The sequence below is a fragment of the Sphaerodactylus townsendi genome, unplaced genomic scaffold, assembly GCF_021028975.2.
Source record: "Sphaerodactylus townsendi isolate TG3544 unplaced genomic scaffold, MPM_Stown_v2.3 scaffold_24, whole genome shotgun sequence".
Taxonomy (NCBI): Eukaryota; Metazoa; Chordata; class Lepidosauria; order Squamata; family Sphaerodactylidae; genus Sphaerodactylus; species Sphaerodactylus townsendi.
The window spans coordinates 960,534-983,258 of record NW_025950407.1 but is presented as its reverse complement, the minus strand read 5'-3'; the positions used below and the strand labels follow the sequence as shown (position 1 = coordinate 983,258).

The 22,725-nt window shown below is 45.1% G+C and overlaps 1 long non-coding RNA gene and 1 pseudogene across 3 annotated transcripts; one reads left to right on the top strand and one right to left on the bottom strand.

Moving 5' to 3' along the window:
- The first annotated feature begins 159 nt into the window (after positions 1 to 159).
- Positions 160 to 10,214, top strand: LOC125425260. 3 transcript variants are annotated; one of them, XR_007243340.1, is made up of 4 exons: positions 160 to 536; positions 1,030 to 1,118; positions 2,075 to 2,177; positions 2,510 to 3,325. It is a non-coding gene; the product is annotated as an uncharacterized LOC125425260 (long non-coding RNA). The 3 variants fall into 3 exon arrangements; XR_007243339.1 differs by having other exon boundaries at positions 164 to 536; positions 1,053 to 1,118; XR_007243338.1 differs by lacking the exons at positions 160 to 536; positions 1,030 to 1,118 and adding an exon at positions 9,345 to 10,214 and having other exon boundaries at positions 1,615 to 2,177; positions 2,510 to 2,627.
- Positions 5,299 to 22,360, bottom strand: LOC125425244 (annotated as a pseudogene).
- Positions 22,361 to 22,725: the final 365 nt, after the last annotated feature.

The following is a 22,725-nucleotide window of genomic DNA, read 5'->3' as shown; positions in this document are numbered from 1 at the left end:
CTATGTTCATTGATGTTAGCTATTTATTGTAATGTACTTATTGTCATTGATACTGCTGTTTATGCTATTGTTGTACAACACTCAGAGCCCTTCCGGGGACGGCGGGATACAAATCGAATCAATCAATCAATCAATCAATCAACTGGTGAATGCAATGCAATATTTATCTCTGACTCTGGTCACTGAATAATCTTCTTTTCTCTAATCGAATGTTGCAAAGTCAACTCATCTTCAGAAGGTTTGACGTCTTGGAACTAACCAAGCTCCTTCTCTGTGGATGAAATAAAACTATGAAGAATAAGGGTCACATTACCGGAGTTGGATATTAACATTGGATTACACTCACCTGTTGAATTTCTGACTCCAGCTCATTACTAATTGTTTTTTATTTTTCTTGCATTTTTTTTCTTTTAGGTTAGGTATAGAGTATGAGAGTGGGCAGGTTACCTCCTGAGACAGATTGGACACTGAAATTGCATTATATTAACCTGTTGGATTTCCGACTGTAATTCACAATATGAAAAACATTTTTCTTGGTAATTATTTTTTTTGTACATATTCACTTTCATTAAATTGTATTGGCTCACACTGTTGTATTTCATGTTGGTGGGAATTGTAATACGTTATATTATTGAATATTGTTTTTACTTTTCTGTATTATTTTATGTTTTCACAAGGTCGATTAGCCACCTTACCATTCTCACCTTCATTATCCATGTCAGTTAAAGCCAAGAAGCGGTTCACAGTAGGAACTTGGATGTTATAAAAGTCACAAATTTTGAGTTGTTTGGCTGTTGGGAGAGTATTTTCCTCCGCATCTCTCTGGCTTCCTTTGCCCCATATTCAGTCACTTAAATACTCCTTAATAGCTGCAGTAGATATTTGGGGAGTTGTTTTTACTTAAAAGGCTTTAAAATATGTTTTTAAAGGAAGTTTTATTTATTTATTTATTTATTTATTTATTAATTAAACTTTTATACCGCCCCATCCTCTATTCATTTTAAAATGAATTTATCTGGACTGGAACAGAGCTCATCACTGAGGATTTGCAGACTGGGAGACAAACGGACCTTATGAAGTCACCTGAATTTCTACCACCAGAACATCTAAGATGGCAAGTAATTATAGCACCATATCTGTTCTTCCTTGACAACAATAATATGATAAGATTGTTCACTTTGGCTGGATGCAATTCTCTTCCCCCTTGCTGTTAGAGGGCAAATATAAGAAAATTCCATATGAAAAGACGATTTGCCCCAGTCCCCTTGGTGAAATAGATTCCCGAGAATATATGTTTTTTAGATGTCCTATTTATGAAAAGTTTCATAAGGATATCCTCAGTCCAGTCCTACCAGGCCTGGCTGGCATAAATGACAAAGATATACTGGACTACTATGTTTCCCTGAAAATAAGACAGGGTCTTATATTAATTTTTGCTCCAAAAGATGCGTTAGGATTTATTTTCAGAAAATGTCTCCCCCCCGCCCCCGTGACCAGATCAGCTGCGCAAGGGAATCTGTAACTAGGGCTTATTTTTGGAGAAGGGCTTATATTTCAAGCATCCTCAAAAAAATCCCAAAAAATCATGCTAGGTCTTATTTCCAGGGTAGGTCTTATTTTCGGGGAAACAGGGTACATGCTAATGGGTAGGGATAATAAAATCACATGTGCAATGGCTCTTTTGTTCATTAATTTGTAAACATAAAAAGAGACACCTGACAGTCACACAGTAAAGGATGGGATGCTCTTAAATACGATACAGTTTTAATGTTTAGATTAATATGCTGAAAGTCAGAGTTTTAAGTAGGGCTAACATATCTCTTTTTAAAAAATATTTTATTTTTGCATTTTTAAAATATGATGAACTTTACAAATACTGTCTTGCAAAGTATAACAAAACAAATTTTAACATAGTTGTCTTAGCTAGACTTTCCACATTGTCCAATCTTGATACCATTATTCTTAATCATATTATTACTTATTATTTATTATTATTATAACTTATTGTCCTCAATAGTATCATATCTACATCTAAATTATCAAGAATTTCATTATCGTATATTGTATTTACAAGTTTATCTTTAGCGTATACAAGAAAAAGATGGAAGAGAAAAAAAGAAGAAAAACAGAAGAGAGCAAAGAAAAAAGAGTAAAGAAGAGAATGAAGAAAGAAAAAGGTATATATAGTAATCCAGACGACTTCCCCCATCCTCCTGTACCTTAATTCTTATACAATATAATCTATGTACAAGCAATGTTGTTGTAGACTCACATTTACTTGTTATCTTTTTCAAAAAAAAGAAGAAAAAGAAATTTGCATCTTGTCAGAGTGTCTCAACAATTCATTATTGTAATTCATATCTATTTTTAATAAATAGATCCCAGTTCTCCCATATTGTTTTCTGGCATTTTACTTTGCTAGAATCTTTACTATTAACCTTAATAAAATATGAAATTAGATCAGCTGTGCTTAACTCCTGTACTTTGTGAACCCATTCTTCAATTGTAGGGATTTCTGACGATCTCCACTTTGCTGCTAGAAGTGTTCTCGCTGCCATGGTCAAATAGAAAAATAATCGTTGGTTATTTAGCAGAAAGGAGATGTCTGCCATTGTCGGACTTAGAAGGTAAGTTTCCATTTTAATCTGAAATTTAATTTTTATTATCTTCTGTACATGCACATGTATTTTTTTCCAGAATTTGGCAACTTTTTTGCATGTCACCACATATGTGTGGACATGCCCAGTTTTCCCCCACATTTCCAGCAATCTGGACTGTAGTCTTTGAACATCTTGGATAGTTTGATTGGAGTGAGATACCACCGGTAAAATATTTTAATACTATTTTCACGCATTGCAGTAGATGGTGTAAATGAATATAGATTTTTCCAATATAACGTCCATTTGTCCAATGGTATGGGTCTACCTATATTTTCCGCCCAGGTTATCATGATTTGTTTAACTTGTTCGGGGTATGTTTTAATCTGAAGAAGAACCTTGTAAAAATTACTTCTTTTTGGTCTTAAATATAATTTTGTCAATTGGTGTTTCTTTTAAGTCAAAATCCCAAGTTGATTTGTCTTTTTTGTAGAAACTTAATATCTGGTTGTGTATATATACCATTGGCACTGTTTATCATTAACGATAATTGATTCCCTTTTTTTAAACTGATAAATGGTCTCTTATGAGTATGTCTTTGTATCTTAATATTACTTGGTTTTGTGTAACTGTCTGTAGCTGCAATGACTTTCTTGACACCCAGCCTGGTATTCTAATATATTTTATTTTCTGGTATTTTTGCCACACTTTTATCAACTTTTTCCTTATTAAATGTGTTTTGACTACGCTGGTTCTACTAACTTTCTTAGTTGGGTCTGGCCACAACTGGTTGTGCCAGCCCGATGGCATTCCGTGTCCTTCAATTGTTAGTAATTCCTTATCATTTAACCGTATCCAGTCCCCGAGCCATTCAATTGTGCAAGTGTCGTGGTACAAGTTTAAATCAGGAAGGGAGAGCCGTCCTCTTTGTCTCTTGTCAATCATGTGTATTGCTTTTATTCGTGGTTTTCTCCCATTCCAGATAAAACTGGACAGTTCTTTGTTCCATTCCTCAAAGGGTTTTTTAGTTTCAATTAAAGGTATCTTTTGGAATAGATATACCATTTTTGGCAGAACATTTGTTTTTATTAAGGAGATTTTTCCTAACAGGGATAGATTCAAGTGTTTCCATTTTTGTAAATTACTTTTTATTTCATTCCAAAGAGAGTTATAGTTGTTTTGAAACAAATTATAATTATTATTGGTAAGATAAAGGCCAAGGTATTTTACTTTTTTCTCTATTGTAAACTTTGATAACTTTTGGAGTTCATTTCTCTGATTCTCAGTCATATTTTTAGTAAGCATCTTTGTTTTCTTGGTATTTATAGTATACCCTGCTACCTTCCCAAATTCTGTAATTTTTTGTAATAGGGAATCTATTGTCTCCAAAAGGTTTCCGATAAAAAAACCCATATAATCTGCGAAGGCTTTGTATTTGTAACTTAATCCTTTATATTTCATCCCTTCAATTTGGTTGTCCTCTCTAATTTTCCTCAGCAGAATTTCTGTAATCCAAATAAATAACAATGGGCCCTTGTGCCCTTATGTAAACTGATTTCTTTAGAAAAATTTGAGTTTATTTTTAATTTGGCAGTCTGTTTACTATAAATGGCGGCTATAGCACTCTTAAATTGTTCTGTTACACCAATCTTGGTCAATGCTTCTAACAAAAAAGACCAGTTAACTTGATTGAAGGCTTTATAAATATCTAAGAACAGTAATGAAGCAGGGATGTCTGGTTTATGGTCCAAGAATTCGATGACATTTATTACTGTCCTGACATTTTGTTTAGTTGATCTTCCTGGGAGGAAGCCTGCTTGGTCTTTATGTATTATTTTGTTTAAAATTATTTTCAGTCTGTTGGCCAGAATTATTGCAAAGATTTTATAATCTATATTAAGTAATGATATTGGCCTATATTCGTCTGGCTGTAACACAGAATCTTTGTTTTTAGGTATTAATACTATGGTGGCTTCCTGCCAGGTAGCAGGTAATGAGTTGTCTTCCATAATTCCATTTATTGTTTCTAATAGATATTTGCCAAGGTCTGGAGCAAAAGTTTTATAGTAAGCCGCAGAAAACCCATCCGGGCCCGGCGCTTTATTGTTTTTAAGCTTATTAATAGCTTCTGTAAGTTCCCTATCTGATATTCGCTGGTTAAGTTTGTTTAAATCTTCAGGTGGCAGGGGATGTCTTATTTTTGGGAAAACAGGGGTATATACGCAAGTGTGTGTAAAGAAATAAGAGTGGGCAACCCAGCAATGTTTACAGAAAATATTTTCAAAAAAGATTATGATTTGGATGGCAATAATATCAGTCAGATGTCAGACAACTGGTCAACAGAAGACTTCTTGTTAATGATTTCATCTATATATATAAAAAGCTAACAGTGACTTTGTTAGTCACGCCCTAACACCGAAACGGCTGGACAGATCGCCCCCAAATTTTCACATGACGTCCCTCCCTGTTGCGGGCAGGTAACTGGACCTTCAAATTGCCGAAAGTCCATACCAGAGCCAGGTAAAACGTCTTTTTCCTGGTGCACCAGGCCATGAAGCTGGCTGTGTTTAACTGTCACCCTTAGAATATTTGTGCAGCATGCCTGTGACCTGAGGGCTTGGTATGCCCTTAGAATGTTCGCGCAGATGGGCAGAGATGAGCAGTTAAAACAGTAAATAGGTAATACTGTCAGGTAATACGAGTGGAAGTGAAACACATACACACTTTGCCGTGTGAGACGTCAGGTGGGGTTCCCCCCCCCCCATGCAGGTAGCCATCACTCTCTGTGCCTCACCCACTGCTACCACACAACACACATATTCTCATATACATTCAGCTCATTCTCACATACCTCACTCTGCCCTCCCTCACATCCAACCAACCACCGCGGCACCATGATGTCCAGCTGCACCGTCACTTGCACACCACCCCCAGCTACACCAGCCTTTCAGGCGGTGGGATTGACCTTAGCTGGCCTCCACATCCCTCTTGGCCCCGTATCCTAATGGAGCTGCTGGGGGAGATACACCACGAATTTTGTGATGTATTCCTGTTCACCCCTATGGGGGAGTTGGATGGTTTTTTTAAAAAAACAAAACACCTGCTGTGGAACAAGGGGAATAGAGCTGCCCCACTTCAGATGTGAGGCATTGACTGTGCCTGAAGGGTATTACACACTCCTGGTATTTGTACAGTTTCTGCCCTGTATACATTCTTTGATGGGAAGTAAGATTTCCACTCTGAATGAAAGCTTTTCCACATACCAGGCATTTATAAGTTTTTTCTCCTGTGTGAATATTTTTTATGAGAAGTAAGGTTTGCATTGTAACTGAAACCTTTCCCACACTCCAGGCATTTTTATGGTTCCTCCCATGTGATTTCAACTGAAGACTTTTCCACACTCCTGGCATTTATAAGGTTTCTTCCCTGTGTGAATTCATTGATGGGAAGTTAGGCTTCCACTCGTACTGAAACCTTTTCCACATTCCAAGCATTTATATGGTTTCTCCACCATGTGAATGCCTTGATGGGAAGTAAGGTGTCCACTCTCACTGAAGTCTTTTCCACACTCCAGACATTGATATGGTTCCTTCCGTGTGTATTCTTTGATGGGAAGTTAGGCTTCCACTCATACTGAAACCTTTTCTACACTATAGACGTCAATGTTTTACTGCCTGTGTGAATTCTTTGGTGGCAAGTGAGTTGTGCACTCTCACGGAAGACTTTTCCACACTGCAGGCATTTGTATGGTTGTTCCCCTGAGTGAATTCTTTGATGGGAATTAAGGCTTGCATTGTAACTGAAACCTTTCCCACACTGCAGGCATTTGTATGGTTTCTCCCGTGTGAATTCTTTGATGGAAAATTAGATTTCCCCTCCGATTGAAGTCTTTTCCACACACCAGGCATTTATATGGTTTCTCCCCTGTGTGTATTCTTTGATGGGAAGTTAGGCTTCCACTGGTACTGAAACCTTTTCCACATTCCAGGCATTTATATGGTTTCTCACCCATATGAATTCCTTGATGGGAAGTAAGGGTTTCCACTCTCACTGAAGTCTTTTCCACACTCCAGACATTTATAGGGTTTCTCCCCTGTGTGAATTCTTTGATGGGAAGTTAGGCTTCCACTCGTCCTGAAACCTTTTCCACATTCCAGACATTTATATGGTTTCTCGCCTGTGTGAATTCTTCGGTGGGAAGTGAGGTGTGCACTCTCACGGAAGCCTTTTCCACACTCAAGGCATTTGTATGGTTTCTCCCCTGTGTGAATTATTTGATGGGAAGTAAGGCTTCCACTATGACTGAAGCTTTTTCCACACTCCAGGCATTTATATGGCTTCTCCCCTGTGTGAACTCTTCGGTGTCGAGTGAGGTGTGCACTCTCACGGAAGCCTTTTCCACACTCCAGACATTTATATGGTTTCTCGCCTGTGTGAATTCTTTGGTGGGAAGTCAAATGTGCACTCTCACGGAAGCCTTTTCCACACTCCAGACATTTATATGGTTTCTCGCCTGTGTGAATTCTTTGGTGGGAAGTGAGGTGTGCACTCTCAAGGAAGCCATTTCCACACACAAGGCATGTATATGGTTTCTCTACTGTGTGAATTATTTGATGGGAAATAAGGTTTCCACTATGACTGAAGCTTTTTCCACACTCCAGGCATGTATATGGTTTCTCACCTGTGTGAATTCTTTGGTGGGAAGTGAGGTGTGCACTCTCACGGAAACCTTTTCCACACTCCAGACATTTATATGGTGTCTCGCCTGTGTGAATTCTTCGGTGGGAAGTGAGGTGTGTACTCTCACGGAAGTCTTTTCCACATTCAAGGCATTTGTATGGTTTCTCCCCTGTGTGAATTCTTCGATGGCAAGTAAGGCTTCCACTCTCACTGAAACTTTTTCCACACTCCAGACATTTATATGGTTTCTCCCCTGTGTGAATTCTTTGATGGGAGGTAAGGCTTCCACTCCTACTGAAGCCTTTTCCACACACCAGGCATTTATATGGCTTCTCCCCTGTGTGAATTCTTTGATGGGCAGTAAGGCTTCCACTCCTACTGAAACTTTTTCCACATACCAGGCATTTATATGGGTTCTCCGCTGTGTGTATTCTTTGATGGGAAGTAAGGTTTCCACGCTCACTGAAGTCTTTTCCACACTCAAGACATTTATATGGTTTCTCCCCTGTGTGTATTCTTTGATGGGAAGTAAGGCTTCCACTTGTACTGAAACCTTTTCCACATTCCAGGCATTTATATGGTTTCTCTGCCATGTGAATTACTTGATGGGAAGTAAGGTGTCCACTCCTACTGAAGCCTTTTCCACACTCCTGGCATTTATATGGCTTCTCCCCTGTGTGTATTCTTTGATGGGAAGTAAGGTTTCCACTCTCAGTGAAGTCTTTTCCACATTCCAGACATTTATATGGTTTCTCGCCTGTGTGTATTCTTTGATGGGAAGTTAGGCTTCCACTCGTCCTGAAACCTTTTCCACACTCCAGACATTTATATGGTTTCTCCCCTGTGTGAATTCTTCGGTGGCAAGTGAGTTGTGCACTCTCACGGAAGCCTTTTCCACACTCCAGACATTTATATGGTTTCTCCCCTGTGTGTATTCTTTGATGGGAAGTTAGGGTTCCATTCTTACTGAAACCTTTTCCACACTCCAGGCATTTGTATGGTTTCTCCCCCGTGTGTATGATTTGATAGGTGAGGTGTCCAGTCTCACTGAAGTCTTTGCCGCACTGCAGATATTTACATGGGTTCTCCTTTTTCAGGGCATCGCAGTATTCAGTGCCACGTGTTCCCTCTGAATATGTATCTTGTTTTTCCTTCACACAATGCTCTTTTATTTCATTCACTGACTCAAGTTCTCCTGTAGAAAGAGAGAAGAACTGTGGTATGAACACTATAAAAAAGGTTTGAATATTAGTGACTGAACCGAATTACTTGCTCTACAGCATGCAAGAACTGATGCACCAGGTGTCTAAAAACCATTTCCAGAATCCAGGATGGCAATGAAATCAAAACACCAGCCCTCAAATATAGCCACAGGCCTGTTGCTTTGTTGTTATGCAGTGCTGAAGGTCTCTGATGGAACTGAGGCTCTCATGGGAATGTTCAATTCGTGGTGTTTGTCCCCCTGGCCAGAGCATGAATGAATCGCCCTCCTATTCTCAGAAAGGCACCCCTGCAGTTGTTTAAGCCACATTCTCTCCCCCAGCTTTTTAGTAAAATGAAGGAGCAGCCATCCCCTCAAAGGCTCTAACTCCACTTTCCCTCTCTTTCTGTCACTTTTTTATTTCAGCTAAACCAAGGAAGAAAACGAGGAATGCAAAATAATCCTACTGCTGATTTTTCAGGATGGTTAAGCCGACAGTGTCTTTCATGCTGCTTAATATGAGTCTGAATGCTGCGTTTTGTGGTTCCTATGTAGACCTTTCCACAGCTGCAGGGTATGCGATACTCCTGCAGAAGTGAGGGGGTCTAGCACATGGAAGCCATTGAAATTCACAAAAAGACTTCCCTCCATGATACACCTCTGAAGATGCCAGCCACAGATGAAGGCGAAACGTTGGGAACAAGATCCACCAGACCACGGCCACACAGCCCAGAAAACCCACCACAACCACCCCAGAAGTTGTTTTAAGCCACATTCTCTCCCCCAGTTTTTTTAATACAATGAAGGAGCAGCAGACCCCTCAAAGGCTCTAACTCCACTTTCTCCCTCTCTCTTTTTTATTTCAGCTAAACCAGGGAAGAAAACAGGAATGGAAAATAATTATAGAAATGGATTGGAGAAATTAGAGAGTCTCATTTACATTCAAAGGATGTCCAATCTTGGAAACAACTTCACCATTCTTTCTCTTTGAGTTGAAACACCATCAGAAAGAGCAGCTGTTCTCAACCATGTATCATCTCAGAAGGACTGCAGCCTCCCACAAAGTCCACAGATTCCCCCAGATCTCCATCTAAAAGGATGTCAGGGGCCTGGGAAGCAGCCCTGCTAGAGAGCCACTGCCACTCAGGGTGGGCAGTGAACAAGTGATCTGACTTGGTAGAAGGAAGCAGGCTGTTTTCATAGGTTTCAGATCTACAGCTACCATTTCCACATTCACATCTCATTCAATCTCTGAGGAAGAGGTCAAACTGTGACGATAATCCTCATAAAAATCCACCCGCGCTTAAAAGGAAGCACAGGCAAAGTACAATCCCAAGAGACATGTAGTAGCTACCTGCCAGTTCCTCCTCTTCATCAAAGATCCCGATAAACACCTCTTCTTCCTCTTCTAGTTGGGCAATGAGCTCAGGCTTAGTGATCGGAGGACCTGGTAATCAGGAGAAAAAAACCCCAACCACCACCAAAATTATCCTGAGTGCAAATAAATTCCCCAAGTGAGGTTGACAACACATCCAGAAATACACAACGGGAAAGTAAGGAATGGAATGGAAGACAGTACAGGACCAAGAATCATCCATCCAGAATTAGCATTTTTTGGCACTCCCTGCCAAACTGAGATGAAAATGCCAGCTGTAAACTAAAGAATTGGTAAAGTTCCCTGTACAGCAACCTGTCAGTCCAGGTAAGGCAAGACCCAGACCGGACATTTCCTTGACACCTCTTCTGATGTCCTCTCAAGTGGTCCAACAAAAGGATTGCCAGGGAGGGGCTGGCTCTCTGCAATGTAAACCCAAAAGACCTCCCAAATCGGAGGATGGATAATGGAGGGTAGCTGAGATCAGCCATTGGAATCAGTCCAGAAGAAAAGGATCCTCACCCAGAGAAGACACATTCCAAAAGTTCTCCAGCATCACTTCCTTGTACAGCGCCCTTTGGGCGGGCCGCAGCAGGGCCCATTCCTCCTTGGTGAAATGCATGGCCACCTCTTCAAAGGATACTCCATTCAGCAAAAAGAAGGAAACATTTCTTTGCATCACTGGAAAGCTGATCTGTGGGTGGAAAAGTCAGAAGCAGACACAGCCGGGTCTGAGGCCTGAATGGACATTTCAATCTGCTTCTGATAGAAGGAACAATGGATTTGCTTATAGTGAAATTATATGGCTGTAAATATTTCCCCTTATCAAGGAAGATTTATTAACTGGTCCAGCTAGCAAACATCTTACTTGCTTTCTTAAAAGTAGGCCATTTTCTACTGACCTTAGGTGGGTCAATCAAATAACTGGTCCATTTAATTAAGAGTGTTTTCCTCTGCAATGCTATTCTACCTTGATCCCAACATGCTCATTGTCCTGACTTTGTTAATTTTGGGGTTAAATGACTAAACATACCCAGCCCCCTAAGGCTCTCCTTACAGGGCGTGGATTCTAGACCCTTTCGGTTGCCTCCCTCTGGACACACTCCATCTTGTCAATATCCTTCCTGAATTGTGGTCACATGAAATTAATATTAAGAGACAGTTAATTAATAGTGGAACAGTTGCACAAAGAGGAGGGGAGCAGAGCCCTGTGGAGACATTTGGTCCCCCACCCCCATCCCTCGTTGGGGGCCTCCTGGAGCCAGAGGGACTGTCTTCACTGGCAGGGGGCTAGCTGCTTTGTGACGGAGAGACCACTGATGTCCACATGGTAACTGACATGGGAAATTCATGCTCCAGTTTTGTTTCATAGTTCCGGCTTGGCCTTCTCTCTACTGCCAGTCTAGACAAGGGAACAGGCAGGGGGGATCTTGAAATCTGGGCAGTCTTGAAATCTGGCAGCACCAGAACCAAGGGCAAGGAGCCCGATCCTCTGAGCCCTGGAACAGAAGGAACCATCCCTGCCCTCTCATGCATTTCTGACCAGTAACCTCCCCCGCCCTTTACCTGAGCAGGTAGCATGGCAGCTCTTGTCTTTTTGCCAAGTGCAGGAGAGGGCGGAGGAGGCATCAAGTGTGTCTTTTCACTCTTGCCTGGCAGAGGGAGAAATAAAAGGGGTGGGGAATTCCTTTTTTGCGCTACAAGCACATTTCCTGTGCCAGTCCCTTGAATGACCCGCCCTCCATAACTGCTTCAGGGCAAAACTGAGAGGACCACCTTTGATCTAGGAAGGCTCCGGAGTGTTTGACCCATCATCTTTCTCCCACTGAGCCACTCTATTTGTGGATGGTCCCGCATTCGTACCCCCTCCTTTTAAGCTCTGCGCACCCACTCAGAGACCCTAAAGCGGCTCAGTTGCAGCCTCCAGCTTGGCAGGAAAGCAGGAGATCAGAGGAGGCGCCCTGATGCTCCACAACCACGTGGGGAGGGGAGGGAAAAAGCCCACAAGCCCCTTCTCAGAAGCCTCCCCGCTTGGGCAAACCCCCTGTGCAGAGGGGTCTCCGGTCCCTGCTCTGGTTCCCCAAAGACAAAAGGGGGCGGGATCAGGTCCTGGGAAAATCTGCTGGGATGTCAGCTGGCCCCCTGGCCTGTATCTTGGGGGAGGGCGAGGGACCCTCCCCCCTGCCCTCTTCCTGCTCCGGGCGCCAGAGACGCCTCCCCCACCCCACAGACCAGCAGCGCCGGCCTCATCTGGGGGGGCGACACCGACCAACCCAAAGGCTCCTCCCTCCCTCCTTTCCTGCGTCTCCTTCCGAAAAGCGCCTCCCGCCTCCCTGGGCTCCGAGTTCGGATCCCGCCCTGCAGCCCTCCTCGTGGCTCCTCCTGCGCACAAAGGGGGAAAGGGGCGCTTCGGGTCTTGCACTGCAGCCCCCTCCCCCTCCCCCCCGCAGCAGCTCACCGGCGTCCCGCCTGGCCATGCAAGCGGCATCCCGGGGGAGGGGATCAGAGGCTGCTTCCGGGAGGGACAGGAAGTGGCTCCCCCCACCCTCCGGCGCCCCTCTCGCCGCGGCCCCTCTAGGATTGCGTCTCTCTCTCCCTTTAACCCTCCGAGGGCCGGGGCGGGGAAGCGGTTGCGAGTGGGTCTGGGAGAGCAGCAGAAATGTCCCTTTCTCTGCAGGGGTGTTGCTGTTTTTATCGTTCTCCCCGCTCTTCCACATGCACTAAATACACATAAATGGAATATATGTATATATCTATACATATAGGGGCAGATGAGAGGCCAGCTGTTGCGCCTCGAGATGATCACAAACGGCATAATCTGCCCACTTCTCTGAAGACTGGAGGTTTAATGGAATTACTGGGAGTCTCTTCCGCCTCCTCCTCCTCCTCCTCCTCCTCCTGTGTCAGCCAAGGCACCAAAGGGTCTGCATTTTCTGCTATTTAATATTCTGCCCAGTTTCGTTGAAATGTGCTTATTCCTCCATTTTCCAGCTCTTTTCTCTCTCTTGCATGCAAACGCATCAGTTCTTCACCTCTTTCTTGTGCCCCCCTGTGCTGGTCTATTATGGGATGCCCTGAAGGCAGACAGGAGCAGGCTTCAGGCCAGCTGGCAGCTTCATCATTTATGCATGTAGCTATTACAATATTCCTGGCTTTCCTTTCCTCTTGGCGGCTCAAGGCGGCTTACAGCGGTTAAAAAAATTACAAGTTAAAACCAAACAAAACCCCAAACTCCCCCACCCAGAAAATGCCTGCTGAGGAATTATAGCAACGCTGCAAGTGACCACCCCTCAATGAAACAGTCATTTAAAAAAATCTGTCCTTTTCCCATACTTGGAGATTTTGCAGTGGATGATCACTTAGTTCTGCATGGGGAACAGTTATTATATTTTAAAATGTTTGCTTCACCATTACAGGATAGTTAGGAGAGACATGGAAGAATATCTGACCACCACCTAAAGGCTGACTGGCGTGTAAAGAACCTGCAGAAGTAGGACAGAGTCAGAATTCAAAACGACCTGGACAGATTAGAGAGCTGGGCCAAAGCAAACATGAATGTCAACAGAGGTAAATGGAAGATTCTACATTTAGGCAGAAAAAAATGAAATGCACAGATTGTCAAATCCCCAGATCTGAACCTGTAAAACACTCGAGGTGGTCCACAGGATTTTATTGGCAGGACTCAAGGATACAGGAAAGAAGACAGTTCTGAGGAAAAGAGCGCCAAAACCCCAATAATATGAGTCCCACTCCCCACCCCTACATGAGAGCATAGCCATAGAAAGAAGAAGAGTTGGATTTATATGCCCCCTTTCTCTCCTGTAAGGAGACTCAAAGGGACTGACAATCTCCTTTCCCTTCCCCCCCACAACAAACACCCTGTGGGGTAGGTGGGGCTGAGAGAGCTCCAAGGGACTGTGATTCGCCCAAGGTCACCCAGCTGGCATGTGTTGGAGTGTACAAGCGAATCTGAATTCCCCATATAAGCCTCCACAGCTCAAGCAGCAGAGCGGGGAATCAAACCCGGTTCCTCCAGATTCGAGTACACCTGCTCTTAACCACTATGCCACTGCGTAGATGTGAGCTCTGTGCCAGCACCAGAAACTCAAGGCCAGACTGTAGATAGCCGCACACCTGCAAAAGCAAAAGTTAAGCCTGAACATTCTCTACCTCCCCCCACTCAGCACGCAGACAGGCCCACGCCTCCACCACCCCACAGATGATCCGGGTAGGTGGCATGAAAAGCCTTGATGAGCCGCGGAGCTCTCACCTGACGGGCATCAACCCATTCATTTTGGCTAGGTGGAAAAGGAGTCCAGGACACTAAATATTGCAAGAGTTTGCAGAATGCTCTGGAGTCCAGAAATTTTTTCCAAGAACAACAGTGTACATTTATTCTTGAACAAAAAAATCACGTGACCAGGACAGCCATGCCAGGAAATCTGTAAAATTCCAAAAAATCATGCTAGGTATTGTCGAAGGCTTTCACGGCCGGAATCACTGGGGTGCTGTCTGGTTTCCGGGCTGTATGGCCATTTTCTAGCAGCATTCTCTCCTGACGTTTCGCCTGCATCTGTGGCTGGCATCCTCAGAGGATTTGAGATCCTCTGAAGATCTTCAGATCCTCTGAAGATGCCAGCCATAGATGCAGGCGAAACGTCAGGAGAGAATGCTGCTAGAACACGGCCATACAGCCCGGAAACCAGACAGACCCCCATCATGCTAGGGCTTAGTTTCAGGGTAAGTTTAATTTTCGAGGGATAGATATACACACACACATATATATACATATGTGTGTCTGTGTGTCAAGAAACAAGAGTGGGCATCGCAGCAATGTTTAAAGAAAATATTTTCAAAAAGGATTATGATTTGGATTGCAATAATATCAGTCAGATATCAGACCACTGGTCAACAGAAGAAACAGAAGACTTCTTATTGTTATTGATTTCATTTAAAACAAAGCAGAACTGTCTTAAGCTTCAAGTGCAGAAAAATCATGCAACAAAACCCAGGTTTTCCAGCATTTCTCAAACTTTGCTAAACACAATGCAATATCTTCTTCAACTGGAATCATCCAGCAGAAAGTCTGATCAGACCTTTATATGTCACTTATTAGAGTGAAGGGACTACAAGACAAATACATCTCTCTTGAACGTCTTTAACAGCACTTGCTTGATACCAAAGAGTAACGGCAGTGCGATCCAGGAGTGTGTGTGTGAATCCTCCTCTGGAAGTGGTATGGCCTTCTGCTGGCATAAATGGCCGTTTGGGGGCACTTATATGGGTGATGCCCAGCTGCACCGTCACTTGCACACCACCCCCAGCTACACCCGCCTTTCAGGCGGTGGGATTGACCTTAGCTGGCCTTCAGACCCCTCTTAGTCCCATATGCTGGGGCAGCTGCTGCTGGAGATACACCATGAATTTTGTGAAGTATTCCTTTTCTCCCCTATGGGGGAGTTGGACTTTTAAAAAAAAAATCCTGCATGGAGCAGGTGGAATAGCGCTGCCCCTCTTAAGATGTGAGACTTTTACTGTGCCTGACGGGAATTCCACACTCCGGGTATTTGTACAGCTTCTGCCCTATATGAATTCTTTCATGGGAAGAAAGATTTCCACTCTGAATGAAGGCTTTTCCACACCCCAGGGATTTTTATGGTTTCTCTCCTGAGTGAATTCTTTGATGGGAAGTTAGGCTTCCATTTTCACTGAAGCTTTTTCCACACTCCGGGCATTTATATGGTTTCACTCCTGTGTGAATTTTTTTATGAGAAGCAAGGTTTGTATTGGAACGGAAGCATTTCCCACAATCCAGGCATTTGTATGGTTTTTCTCCTGTGTGAATTCTTTGATGGAAAATAAGGGTTCCACTCCGACTGAAGGATTTTCCACACTCCTGGCATTTATATGGTTTCTCCCCTGTGTGAACTCTTCGGTGGCAAGTGAGGTATGCATTCTCACGGAAGCCTTTCCCACACTCCAGACACTTATATGGTTTCTCCCCTGTGTGAATCCTTTGGTGGGAAGAGAGGTGTGCTCTCTCATGGAAGCCTTTTCCACACTCCAGACATTTATATGGTTTCTCGCCTGTGTGAATTCTTCGGTGGGAAGTGAGGTGTGCACTCTCAAGGAAGCCTTTTCCGCACTCCAGGCATTCATATGGTTTCTCCGCTGTGTGAATGATTTGATGGGAAATAAGGTTTCCACTATGACTGAAGCTTTTCCCACACTCCAGGCATGTATATGGTTTCTCACCTGTGTGAATTCTTTGGTGGGAAGTGAGCGGTGCACTGTCATGGAAACCTTTTCCACACTCCAGACATTTATATGGTGTCTCACCTGTGTGAATTCTTCGATGGGAAGTGAGGTGTGCACTGTCACGAAAGCCTTTTCCACACTCCAGGCATTTGTATGGTTTCTCCCCTGTGTGAATTCTTCGATGGCAAGTAAGGCTTCCACTCTCACTGAAACCTTTTCCACACACCAGGCATTTATATGGCTTCTCCCCTGTGTGAATTCTTTGATGGGAATTACGGTTTCCACTCCTACTGAAGCCCTTTCCACACACCAGGCATTTATATGGCTTCTCCCCTGTGTGAATTCTTTGATGGGAAGTAAGGCTTCCACTCCTACTGAAGCCTTTTCCACACACCAGGCATTTATATGGGTTCTCCGCTGTGTGTATTCTTTCATGGGAAGTAAGGTTTCCACGCTCACTGAAGTCTTTTCCACACTCCAGACATTTATACGGTTTCTCCCCTGTGTGTATTCTTTGATGGGAAGTTAGGCTTCCACTCGTACTGAAACCTTTTCCACATTCCAGGCATTTATATGGTTTCTCCCCCATGTGAATTACTTGATGGTAAGTAAGGTTAACACTCCTACTGAAGCCTTTTCCACACACCAGGCATTTATATGGCTTCTCCCCTGTGTGTACCCTTTGATGGGAAGTAAGGTTTCCACTCTCAGTGAAGTCTTTTCCACACTCCAGACATTTATATGGTTTCTCCCCTGTGTGTATTCTTTGATGGGAAGTTAGGCTTCCACTCATCCTGAAACATTTTCCACACTCCAGACATTTATATGGTTTCTCCCCTGTGTGTATTCTTTGATGGGAAGTTAGGCTTCCACTTGTCCTGAAATCTTTTCCACACTCCAGACATTTATATGGTTTCTCCCCTGTATGTATTCTTCGATGGGAAGTTAGGTTTCCATTCTTACTGAAACCTTTTCCACACTCCAGGCATTTGTATGGTTTCTCCCCAGTGTGAATGATTTGATGAGATGTGAGGCTTCTATTACCACTGAAGGCTACTCCATACCCCTGGCATTTATAAGGTTTCTGCATGATGTGAATTCTTTCATGGGTGATAAGGTAACCACTCTCACTGAAGTCTTTGCCACACTCCAGATATTTACATGGGTTCTTCTTTTTCAGGGCATCATAGTATTCAGTGCCATCTGAATACGTATCTCGTTTTTCCTTCACACAATGCTCTTTCATTTCATTCGCTGACTCCACTTCTCCTGTAGCAAGAGAGAAGAACTGTGGTTTGAACACTGTAAAAAAGCCAGTTTGAATATTAGAGACTGAACCGAATTTCTTGCTGTACAGCATGCAAGAACTGAAACACCAGATGTCTGAAAATCATTTCCAGAATCCTGGATGGCAATGAAAGCGAAACATCAGTCCTCAAATGTAGCCACAGGCCTGTTGCTTCGTTGTTACACGGTGATGAAGGTCTCTGATTGCTTTAGTGATTTATGTTCCCAGGACAGTGAGGGTTGATGGAAAACTGGGGCTTTCATGGGAATGTTCTGTTCGTGGTGTTTGACTCAGAAAGGTCCCCCTGGCCAGAACATAAACGACCCATCTTCCTATTCTCAGAAAGGCACCCCAGAAATGGTTTAAAGCCACATTATCTCCCCCAGCTTTTTAATACAATGAAGGAGCAGCAGTCCCCTCAAAGGCTACAACTCCGTTTTCTCTCTCCTCCTGTCCCTTTTTTATTTCAGCTAAACCAAGGAAGAAAACAGGAATGCAAAATAATTATGGAAATGGATTGGAGAAATTAGAGAATCTCATTTACATTCAAAGGATGTCCAATCTTGGAAATGACTTCACCAATTTTTCCCTTTTGGTTGAAACATCATCAGAAAGAGCAGCTGTTCTCAATCATGTATCATCTCAGAAGGATCCAGACTGCAGCCTCCCACAAAGTCCACAGATTCCCCCAGATCAATGCCTGGCATTTCCATCTAAAAGGGTGCCGGGTGCCTGAGAAGCAGCCCTGTCAGAGAGCCAATGCCACTCAGGGTGGGCAGTGAACAAGTGATCTGACTTGGTACAAGGAAGCAGGCTGTTTTCATAGGGTCCAGATCTACAGCCACCATCCCCACATTCATCTCTCATTCAACCTCTAAGGAAGAGAAGGTCAAACTGGTCAAACTTCCACCCACTCTTAAAAGGAAGCACAGGGAAAGTACAGTCCCAAGGAACGCATAGTAGCTACCTGCCAGTTCCTTCTCTTCATCAAAGATCCCAAGAAACACCTCTTCTTCCTCTTCAAGCTGGGATATGAGCTCAGGCTTAGCAATCAGAGGACCTTGTAATCAGGGGGAAAAAACAACCGCCACCAAAATTATAACTCTCCTCAGTGCAAACTACTAAAGTGCAAACTACTAAAGTGTACATCGCAAACTACTAAAGTGCAAACTACTAAAGTGTACACCGCCCAGAGGGGATAGGGCAGTATAGAAAACGAAACAATCAATCAATCAATCAATCAATTCATTCCTTCATTCATTCTTTGGTCCCAAGGGAGGTTGACAGCCCATCCAAAAATACACAAGAAGTAAGCATTAGGAATGGGATGAGGAACAGTAGAGCCAAGAATTCTCCATCCAGAATTGGAAGTTTTTGGTGCTCCCTGCCAAACTGAGAGGAAAATGCCAGCTGTAAACTAAATAATTGGCAAAGTTCCCTTCACAGCAACCTCTCAGTCCAGGTAAGGGAAGACCCAGACTGGAGGGCCCCCTTCTCTTTAACCTCTTCTGATGTCCTCTCAGGAGGTCCAACGAAAGGATTGCCGGGAGGGGCTGGCTCTTTGCGTAACGTAAACCCAAAAGACCTCCCAAATCAGAGGAAGAATGGAGGTTGGGATCAGCCACCGGAATCAGTCCAGAAGAAAAGGATCCTCACCCAGAGAAGACACATTCCAAAAGTTCTCCAGCATCACTTCCTTGTACAGCGCCCTTTGGGCGGGCCGCAGCAGGTCCCATTCCTCCTTGGTAAAATGCACGGCCACCTCTTCAAAGGATACTCCATCCTGCAAGGAGGAGGAGGAAACATTTCTTTACATCAGTGGAAAGCTGATCTGTGGGCAGAAAAGTCAGAAGCAGAGACAGCCGGGTCTGAGGCCTGAACGGACAATTCAATCTACTCCTGAAAGAAGGAACAATGGGTTTGCTTATTTAATTCATAAGCAAATTATGTGGCTGTAAATATTTCCCCTTATCAAGGAAGGTTTATTAACCGGTCCAGCTAGCAAACATCTTGCTTGCTTGCTTAAAAGCAGTCCATTTTCTACTGACTTGATTGGGTCAAATGAATACCTGGTCCTTTTCATTGAGAGTGTTTTCTTCTGCAATTCTATTCTATCTCGATCCTGACACCTGTGTTTGCTCATTGTCCCGACTTTGTTAATTTTGGGGTTAAATGACTAAACATACCCAGCCCCCTAAGCCTCTACTCAGAGGCCATGCATTCTAGACCCTTTCCGTTGCCTCCCTCTGGACACGCTCCATCTTGTCAATATCCTTCCTGAATTGTGGTCACATGAGATTAATATTAAGAGACAGTTAATCAATAGTGGAACAGCTGTAGAAAGAATAGGGGAGCAGAGCCCTGTGGAGACATTTGGTCCCCCACCCCTCTTTGGGGGCCTCCTGGAGCCAGAGCGGCTGTCTTCACTGGCAGGGGGCTAGCTGCCTTGTGAGGAAGAGACCACTGATGTCCACATGGTAACTGACATGGGAAATTCATGGCCCAGTTTTGTTTCATAGTTCCTGCTTGGCCTTCTTCGCTCCTGCCGTACTAGACAAGGGAAGAAGGGGGTGTCACCATGGGCAGTCTTGAAATCTGGCAGCACCAGAACCAAGGGCAAGGAGCCCGATCCTCCGAGCCCTGGAAAAGAAGAAAAAAATCCCTGCCCTCTCGTGCATGTCTGACCAGTAACGCCCCCCCCCCCCACTTTTACCTGAGCTGGTAGCATGGCAGCTCTCTTCCTTTTGCCAAGCGCATGAGAGGGCGGAGAAGGCATCAAGTGTGTCTTTTCATTCTTGCCTGGAAGGGGGAGAAATAAAAGGGGCGGGGAATTCCTTTTTTGCACTACAAACACGTTTCCTGTGTCAGTCCCTGGAATCACCCTCTCTCCATAACAGCTTCAGGGCACAACTGAGGGGACCACCTTTGATGTAGGAAGGGTCCGGAGCAGTGGCGTATTTACCTAGGGAACATGGGGTACCCTATGTCCCTTGGTGCCCCCTAGTGGGGGGGTGCGCACAAAAATTTCAGGTTCATTTCTGTGTTTATTGTATTTTTTAGTTTTTCAGTTTTCAGCTGGCAGGGGGCACAGTTTTTAGGCTAGCAACACCAAAATTTCAGGGTCTCTCCTGATGATACCAGCCAAGTTAGGTGAGGTTTGGTTCAGGGGGTCCAAATTTATGGACTCCCCAAAGGGGTGCCCCCATCCCCCATTGTTTCCAATGGGAGCTGATAGGAGATGGGGGCTACACCTTTGAGGGTCCAGAAAACGAAACTTCGCCAAACCTGGGTGGTATCATCAGGAGAGTCTCCTAAAGATACCCTGAAATTTTGGTGCTGTTTGCTTAACAATTGCACCCCTGACAGCCGCACCCCCCAAATTGCCCCAAATTCTCCTTTGAAATCCACCCCCTTTGGCATGGAATGTGAGGTCCCCAGTTTAAAGATTGAAAGTGATGCTGTTTGGGAGTGGATTCCACTGGAGGCGTTTTGTGAGACATGATGCTGACATTTGTTTGGTAAATGTTTTGCTGGGGGCGATTTGGGAGAGATTTAGATGCTTGATACCCACTTGCACTGGCTTGGAGTTGTTTCTCAGGCTAATAACCTACCTCATAGGGTTGGTGTGAGGACAAAATTAGGAAATAGAATTGGTGGGTAGAGAGCCATGCATGTTTTACTGGGGGTGGGAGGTGTTTTGTGAGCTGGTGCAAAAAATCATTGTTTGGTCGTGGTGGGGGAGGGTGGCCACCCATATGGGAGCCCCCCCCCTGGCCAAACTCAGGGTTTGTCCCCAAGCTCCAGTTTGCCTAGATACGCCTCTGGTCCGGAGTGTTTGACCCAACATCTTTCTCCCACTGAGCCACTGTAGTTGGGGGTGGCCCTGCATTCATACCCCCTCCTTCCAACCTCTGCACACCCACTCCGGGGCAAAGAGTTCCTGACCCTGCCAGAAGCCACCCCAGAGGGGTTCAAAATGGCAGCCCCCTGAAGCAGCTCAGTTGCAGACTCCAGCTTAGCAGGAAAGAAAGGAGGCGCCCTGATGCTCCACAACCACGTGGGGAAGGGAAAAGCCCACAAGCCCCTTCCAAGAAGCCTCCCCCCTTGGGCAAACCCCCTGTGCAGAGGGATCTCTGGTCCCTGCTCTTGTTCCTCAAAGACAAAAGGGGGCGGGATCAGGTCCTGGGAAAATCTGCTGGGATGTCAACTGGCCCCCTGGCTCCTTCCCTGGATCATGGGGGTGGGGCGTGGGACCCCCCCTGCCCTTTCCCCCTTCCTGCTCTGGGCGCCTCCTCCCCCACAGCCCAGCAGCGCCGGCCCCATCTGGGGGGCGACCCTGAAGCTCTGCCTGACCCCCTCGCTGTTCCCCCCCACTCCAAGCTGGGATTCCCGGGGGGGGGGGAGGGAGGTCGGGGAGCCTTAAGCCCGAAACGCCCCTTTGCATTGCTGCTGCAGGCTCTGCGCCCACCTGCAAGAACCTGAACTCTGCCCACCGGGGTGGGTGGGGGTTAGAGCCTGACCCGGGGCTGGTGGGGGGGGGGGGAGGATGAGGAGGTGGTCTCCTTCTTTCGCGGGTCCAGCGCCCCGCAGCCCGCCTCCCCCACTTGATCTACCCCACCCCCCGGTCCTTTGGTCACTCCCCCGCCCGCCCAACCCAAAGGCTCCCCCTTCCCTCCTTTCCGGCGTCTCCTTCCGAAAGGCGCCTCTGGGACCCCCGACCCCTCCAGCCTCCCTGGGCGCCGAGTTCGGATCCCGCCCTGCAGCCCTCCTCGTGGCTCCTCCTGCGCACAAAGGGGGAAAGGGGCGCTTCGGGTCTTGCACTGCAGCCCGCCCCCCCACCCCCACCCCCCGCAGCAGCTCACCGGCGTCCCGCCTGGCCATGCAAGCGGCATCCCGGGGGAGGGGATCAGAGGCTGCTTCCGGGAGGGACAGGAAGTGGCTCCCCCCACCCTCCGGCGCCCCTCTCGCCGCGGCCTCTCTAGGATTGCGTCTCTCTCTCCCTTTAACCCTCCGAGGGCCGGGGCGGGGAAGCGGTTGCGAGTGGGTCTGGGAGACCAGCAGAAATGTCCCTTTCTCTGCAGGGGTGTTGCTGTTTTAATCGTTCTCCCCGCTCTTCCACATGCACTAAATACACATAGAATATATCTATATCTATAAACGCGAAATACCACTGACTGACTCATCAAAAGAACTCAAAAACCACCGAACCTACAAAGTTGAAATTTGGCACACCGGTTCATTATGTGGCTTAGGTGCTCACTAAGAAAGGATTTTTCAAAATATTCAGTTTTACTTGAGTTACTACACATTTACTGTTGAACTCTGG